This window comes from Staurois parvus, unplaced genomic scaffold, assembly GCF_062004578.1.
Source record: "Staurois parvus isolate SC_StPar_1 unplaced genomic scaffold, SC_StPar_1.0 ptg000562l, whole genome shotgun sequence".
NCBI classification, from domain to species: Eukaryota; Metazoa; Chordata; class Amphibia; order Anura; family Ranidae; genus Staurois; species Staurois parvus.
In genome coordinates, this window is record NW_028318358.1 from 5,867,759 (window position 1) to 5,876,076 (window position 8,318).

Below are 8,318 nucleotides of genomic sequence, written 5' to 3' on the forward strand. Positions count from 1 at the left end.
ATTACAACAACATTTTAAATATTATAAGATTAGATAAGGTTCTAAGTTGTTATATATATATGTAAATTGAATACAGCTAGGTGAAAGTGGGATGTATACCTGAGATAAAAATATGATGCTTTATTAGGTACACCTTGCTAGTACTAGGTTTGACCCCCTTTTTCTTTCAGAACCGCCTTCATTCTTTGTGGCATAGATTCAAAAAGGTGTTGGAAACACTCCTCAGAGGCTTTGGTCCATATTGACATGATAGCATCACACAGTTGCTGCAGATTTGTGGGCTGCACATCCATGACGCAAATCTCCCATTCCACCACATCCCAAAGGTGCTCTATTGGATGGAGATCTGATGACTGTGGAGGCCTTTGGAGTACAGTCAACTCATTGTCATGTTCAAGAAACCAGTTTGAGATGATTTGAGCTTTGTGACATGGTGCATTATCCTGCTGGAAGTAGCCATCAGAAGATGGGTACACTGTAGTCATAAAGGGATGGACATGGTCAGCAACAATACACAGCTAGGCCATGGCATTTAAATGATGCTCAATTGGTACTAAGGGGCCCAAAGTGTGCCAAGAAAATATTCCCCACACCATTACACCACCACCACCAGCCTGAACCGTTGGTCCAAGGCAGGATGGATCCATGCTTTCATGTTGCTTACACCAAATTCTTACCCTACCATCTGAATGTTGCAGCTGAAATCGAGGCTCATCAGATCAGGCATTTTTCCAATCTTCTATTGTCCAATTTTGGTGAGCCTGTGCGAATTGTAGCCTCCGTTTCCTGTTCTTAGCTGACAGGAGTGGCACCCGATGTGGCCTTCTGCTGCTGTAGTCCATCTGCTTGAAAGTTCAACGTGTTGTGCGTTCAGAGATGATATTCTGCATACTTTGGTTGTGACGAGTGATTATTTGAGTTACTGTTGCCTTTCTATCAGCTCAAATGAGTCTACCCATTCTCCTCTGACATCAACAAGGCATTTTCGTCCACACAACTGCCACTCACTGGATATTTTCTCTTTTTCGGATCATTCTCTGTAAACCCTAGAGATGGTTGTGCATGACAATCCCAGTAGATCAGCAGTTTTTGAAATGCTCAGACCAGCCCCTCTGGCACCAACAACCATGCCACGTTCAAAGTCACCTAAATCCCCTTTCTTCCCCATTCTGATGCTCGGTTTGAACTTCAGCAAGTTGTCTTCACCACATCTAGAGGCCTAAATGCATTGAGTTGCTGACATGTGATTATCTGATTGTAAATTTGTGTTACCAAGCAATTGAACAGGTGTAACTAATAAAGAGGACAGTGAGTATATAATTCAGTTAGTACAGCTCACTCTTTAGACCACACCTAGAATTCAAACTCTGGTTTTGTGCACCGCATTGTAAAAAGAACTTGAGGTTCAAAGGCAGGCAGCTAGCTTTCAAGTGATACTGAACTAAAAAACAAAAAAATTATATATTGCAGCTTATCATTTCTTAGATTCTCTGCGCTGTTCACAACTGAAAGAGTAAGCTCCATGTAACGATAATATTATTTATCAAAGCTTCTGATTACAGTTGGAACCACTGGGGTAGATTTGCTAATACTGGTGCACTCAGAATTTGGCAGTTGTGCATGGTAGCCAATTAGCTTCTAACTTCAGGTTGTTCAATTAGGCTTTGGCAATAAAACCTGGATGCTGATTGGTTTCTATGCAAAGTTGCACCAGAAAAAAAAAGGCCCAGTGTTTAGCTTGTGAAAGCCTTATTTTCCATAGAAGTGGCTTTAGCTATACAGAGCAAATCGCAGCTTTTATTTTGACAGCCAGGATTTGCTGGCAAGAGCAATGGTAAGGAGAAAGGCACAGGTGCACTGTCTATAGGAAAATGCTCCCAATTCCACCACCTTTCTAGCTGCTGTAATGCTGTTAGAAAAACCAACTTCAAGGTAAGATGCCACCATTAGCAGGTCTTTTACAGGTGGAAAGAAAGAGACATTAAAACTTGAAGCACCAAAAGGGAGACCCCAAGACAGAAATAGGTGTTTCCTTGGTAGCCTTAAAGTGATACTAAAAGTACAATAAAGTTACCTGCTCTGTGCAAAATCCTGTTTTTCTTCTTGGGTACCCCGCTGGTGCTCCTGGCTCCTCCCCCCTGCTGAATGCCCCCAGAGCAAACTGCTTGCTCTGGGGGCACTCATGCTTGCTCCTGGACTGCCTGTGTTTTCATAAGACACACAGAGAGCAGCTCAGCCATACACCCTCCTCACTGCCTGTGATTGACTGTAGTGAGAGCCAATTGCTCCCTCTGCTGTGTCTCAGCCAATGAGAAGGGAGAGACCCAGGAGAGCCACTGCTCTCATGCACATCATTGGATTAAGCTCAGTAAGTATTGGGGGCTAGCTGCACACTGAAGTTTTTTCCTTCATGCACAGAGAGCATGCAGGGAAAAAAAAACCCTCAGCCTTTGGAACCACTTTATTTCATTGGTGCCATTTATTTTATCAATATCTATAATGGTTCAATCTTAACCTTGATGGAACTATAGCTTTGGCATTTCAACAGTGCAGACTGGAGGAACTCCAAGAAATCAGACAAGTTGTGGGAAACTGGTGCACACCCTCTTCTTTGAGCAAAATCCAAGAACATATGCAAGGCAGAATATATGCAAAAATAGGTGGAAGTTTTAGATGACTTTGCTTGAAGATGGGTAGAAATTACATCCTTTGAAAGATTCAATACTTGTAACACGCCCCTTGCATTAGCCATGTCGCTAAAAAAAAAAAGATGTGGCTCAAGGCTCCGAGGAAGAAGGATATTCCTTCGAAATGCGTCAGCCTTCATGGACCCTGGTGTGGCCCCCTATGCTTTGGAGACTGTCCTATCTAGAAATATATGGCCACAGAAGTGGGGTTTGATGAGCGTTTTTTACTTCAATGCTTGTGGGTAGTTTTATATTGGATTTATATTAAAAATGTCTTGGATAATGCAATACGCTGGTGCGCCCTCTCTTTTTTCTGCTGTTTTCTTCTAGTGAAAAAAAAGATGTGCCAGACCGGGGAACAGTCATTTTTTCTGGATGAGAAGATCCTGCTTGCAGAAGCCATGGAGGGGCCACTGTCATTGGGAAAAGAGGGTAAACCACGGTCTCTTGGGCCAATACGGCAGAATGATGATTGTACAAAGCACCTCTGAATCCCTCAATATCAGAGCCGTGTGAGAAAAATGTGTATACCAGGGGGAAGTTCCAACTCCTTGGTATAGCAATGTGCCCCAGAGCCTAATAGCACCAGTTCCTGAAAAGGAAGAATAGAAGGCGAGCATTTTTGATGTTGCCGTCAAATCGATTGTTGGAGTGTCTTGGGCCACAAACACCTGCTGGATAAATTGATCATTAAGAAACCACTTGTTCCTGTTGGGAAAGTTGCTGTTGGGAAAAGTTGCAGCCCAAAAAGATCTGCATCCACTTTATATGCTTGACAGCCACTGAAATTGTAGCTGTCAGGATGCTCAGAAAAACCATGTAGTCTCTTGCATTCAGGGCCAATGATCAGACCACTTTTCCTGCCTGCTGAACTGCTGCACCTTGGCCACCTTGTGTTCTGGGAAGAATACTTTCTCTGCCACTGAACTGAAAAGAATTCCCATTTACTCCATTTAATGACAAGGCTGCAACTGGTTTTGCAGAAATTCAGAAGTTTGGAGGACAATGAAATTGTGAGGCTGAAGCTGCTGTTCCAGTTCCCTCAACATAATGAGATTATCCAGGTAGAAGATGCTCTGAAGTTAAAATGCTAAGCAAGCCAGAAAGATTTTTGAGAACATCCTTGGAGCTGTGGATGGGCCTAACATAGGACATCAAAACTGATAATGACAGCGGAATACAGAGAGCCGAAGGAACTCAAAGAAATGGGAACATGCAAATTTGTGTGCATTAGATCCACGGAGAACATCCAATCATTGCAACCACATAGATAATGATCGATCATGGCTTTATCCCGAAAACCTTTGTCTTTAATGTATTCATCGTGGCTCTTGAGGTCTAATACTGACCTGAATTTGCCCAACAGCTTTCTTTACTAGAGAAAGAAGGGGGGGAATGTATAGGAAGGATGCGATGCTAATCTTAACCTGGCTATAAATAGATCAAATTTTCTCCGGTTCACAAGGGGCCAAGAATCAATCCATGGTCAGGCTAATTGTACTCAAGTTGATACATTGATCGATTTGGGTACAACCAGCATGTTGGATTTTTATTCTGCGATTATTGCCAGCAGCTATACCCGCTAGCAAAATTTGTTGTGTTCTCCCGGCTGGGATGGCTCCCCTTGCCCCCTGCAGGGAGAACACAATAGCTCTGCGGGAGGGATTCCTCCATCAACACTGACTGTGTTGATGGGGGGGGTTCAAGAAAATCACTTAATCTCTGGCCTGCCTTATCCTTCCTACACATCTAAAGTGTATGTAAACCCAAACACTAGACTTGTGTAAATAGCACCTTTTTGTCTTATAAATGTAGTTGTAAATGGTTTTTTATTAGTGTAAGTAAGTGTGGCATAATTACCGGTTAATCCTGGCAGTTCCTGCTTTTTCCATAGGAAGACAACCAGTTTCCAAACTGCAGTGCAATGGTCAACTGTCTTTCATTCAGTCTGCTGAAGTCAGTGGCCTTTGCTAATGCTCTGACCATTTAGCAGCCAAAACAGGGGATTTCTGTAAATGTAACTGCTTCTTTTGCTGGACAGCCTAACCTGTTAAACATAGTGGAAAAATAACAGATCTACCAACAGGATCAACAGACAACAAAACTAAGTTATGGGGTGGGGGTAATGGGGGCAAACATTGCTGTGTTAATGCTAGTGACAGTCTGCATCATATATGTCATTTAATATTTTGCCTATATATTAAACTTTAAATGTAAGTTCATATGTACTAAAGGTGGACACATACGCATTGATATGATCATAAATTATTCAATGCGACTAAAATACTCAAATTTACTGAAAAGCGCAAAACAAAGTTCATCTATTCGATCAGTTATGTGAGCGTTTGATTGCTTTTAACTCTGGCAAGGTGATTGGTGAATGTCAGAATTTGGTCTATTGCTTCTGATCAAACAAATGTCTGCATGTTTTGGGAGAAAAACTCATAGTTTAGATTGATTAAGTGATCGTTATTTAATTGATCATTACATTTCTACATTATAGACTGTATTTTCAATCTATATTTTGAGTTTCACAAACTTGTGTATGTGCTGTATCATTTGATATTTAATCGGTAATAGACCACTTGATTGTGATTGCTCATATCTAAATTGATCACAAACCACTAGGTGTACAGCCCCTTTTATACTTTTCTCTTTGCCGCACAGCAAATTCTCATCTCATGCAGCTTCATGTATTCGGGGGACAACTCTACCTTTGTCACCCCCATGGAGGCTGTGCCTGCTTGCACTATGCTGGGAAGAGAGGGTATGGCAGGAGAAGTGTTAGTTACTGCCAAAGCTGGCCATAAATAAATTGAAATTCAGCCAGCTCAGCAAAAATCGCCTGAATTTCGATCCATGTATGGCTGTTCCCATTTGAGAGGAGTTGATCTAGTGATCGACTCCTCCCAAACAGGTCTGTTGGTATACTTTCACTCAATCAGTACTTACAGTGAATTGGTTGCAGCTCTGATTAGTGCAATTTGATAGTGGAGGCATTCTGTTTCCAGAATACAATAGTGCAGCAGGGGGATTCCTCCATTCACCTCAAATGTGAGCATGGGGAAATTGGTTTAGTTGTTTTTTTTTTTTTTATCAGCCACCTGGCTGATGAAAAAAAAATACATCTATGGCCATCTTTAGTCACAAGTCTGTAGCTTTTCAATCAGCAGCTCACCACACCAAGCCCCGAGTTCTGCTTCCTGGAATGGTAGTGGTGCTTACCAAACCCTCCCAGTGGGAGAACCTTAGAGGGGAAGCCAGAGAAGCACAAATTGAGGATTTAGCTCACTCAGAGAAAGTTTTTTGCTGTTTATTTTTGCCTAGTATGACACCATTCCATCCCCTAGTCCACTGTAGCTAAGGAGGGAGCAATGGTTGCCATCCAGGCTGCTCTCCTCACTTAGACTCTGAATATGTCTTCTTTAATTTATTTTTATTCCATGGGGAAAGAGGATATTTTAACTTTATAGAAAAAATAAATTGGGATTTTTGTATGAATGGTGAGGTGAAATACAAAGCAGTACTCAATTTACTCCAAGAAATAGATTTCAAGGTAAATACAAAAACCCTATTTTCTTTCTCTCATGTTGTGGGACACATGAATTCAGATACAGTTGAGACATCCAAAAGCAGGCCACCTGAGTGCTTCACAAAACAAAAAAAAATCACTACAGGCTTCACTAGGAAGACTAGGGACTGTCTGCAGCCCAAGAGGGGCCCTGAAGGGCCAAAGTCCAAATCTGAAAGGATGAGGGGAACCTCCTACCAAGTAGGGTAAGTTGATAACTCAACCAAAGGGAGAGCATGGAGATCAAACGGATGCTCCAGACCTGTATGGAAGGGTCATGGCCAGAGGAGAAGGGGTCTCCACATGGAAGGAAGATTAAATCTGAGCCAGTAAGTAGATGAACTACCAGAACCCACCCAAAACATGTGAACTAATAACTTCCCAACAGGGAAGGAACCATAACTGGACAGGGTTGCCAGAGAGGAAAAGGTTTTCAAGATAACTGCCAGTCTACATTGGAAGATCAAAGGCCTGTCATCCCTAGGGTCAAGGTAACACTCCATGATTATGGAAGGTTTGCCTAGCCTGACAACCAAACTCACTATGGATGGAAAGTCTGAGAATGTATGGTATACTACATCCTAATAGCCCATGAGGGGACACAAGGCCATTAGGAACTCAAAGGTCCGTCCCCTTGAAGATAACATGAAAAGGGCTCAGAAAAACATGAAAAGAGTGACAGAAAAATGGGGGAACCCCCATAAATGGTACGGGACTTTAAGGGCAACTACAAGGGATACTGAGGTAAAATACAAAGAACTTTATTTAAAGCAGAGGTCCAGTCAAAATCTAAAAAAATAAAAGTCAGCAGCTACAAAAACTGTAGCTTGTGACTTTTAAAAAACAGACACTCACCTGTCCCTCGATTCAGCAGTGTCCTCACTGAAGCCGATTTCACCGGACATCCTCTCTCCACGGCTCCAGCATTTTAAGTGTGGGCACCCGGTTGTGACAGTTTGCAACTTCACAGCTGCGTGCCCACTGCGCATGCCCGAATCGTCCCATAGTCTCTTCTGGGACCTATCACAAGTCCCAGAAGACTATGGGGAGAAGGGAGAGAGGACAACTTCCACTTCCAATTGTCTAGGCGATCGCAACGGAACTGGGAGTGGGTACCTGTCAAAATCAGGTACCCGCCCCTCCCCCCTCACTCCCTAAAAGTTCCAATCCATAACAGGGAGCAGGGGACAAGGCCTTAAAGTGAACTTCCCCTTTTTGGTGAAGCTCCGCTTTAACATAATGAAATAAAATTATACAGTTTCACCCATAGATAAAAAGTAGAAAATAATGGCTATATTTCATAGAAAGCTGAAAATATTAGCTTGTGTACGTAGAACATCCTCATTTATTCCACTAGAACTTCATCCATGGAACCTCTGACGTGTTTCAGAATACTTTCTTTCATCAGGGGTGAATAATAGAAGAGGATGGTGTAGATGAATTCTGTAATATACCAGGTTACAGTGAGAACATTAAACAATAACAGAATTTTAAACATGGTTCACATATGTTACAAGTGAATACACACTATCCTATGTACAGTACATACACTGGAATTACAAATAGCCATAGCATAATAAAAGCAGTCTGCCAATGTTTGCCAAAACCCACAGAAATGACCGAATGTGGACCCCCTCCCCCCCACACTGGTCCAGACGACCCCAGCACTGAGGTTGCCTTAGAGCAGCCCCACCCAAGCTAAAAAATATTTAAAAAATACTAAAATAGTAAACCTACGATAAAGACTCATCCCAACAGATCTATATCTCAAACAAAAAAAAGGGGAGAAGGGAGAACAAGTACCTGAGTATAGGATCAGACTAGTGATTGCAAGGAGCTCAAAGTGTTACTAAACCCACAACAGTAAAATCAGCCTGTATAAGCAGTAAAGCATACTTGTTATACTCACTGTGGAACCTAAGGGGTTAATCCTCTGCATTGTGTGTAAAACTGCTGTTTGATCCTGACTTTTCTGATCTTCCCCTTCTTCCAGTGTCCTCCTCTTATCTCCTGATAAGACATATCATGTGGAGTCACTCTGCACATGCTCAGTTTGGTGT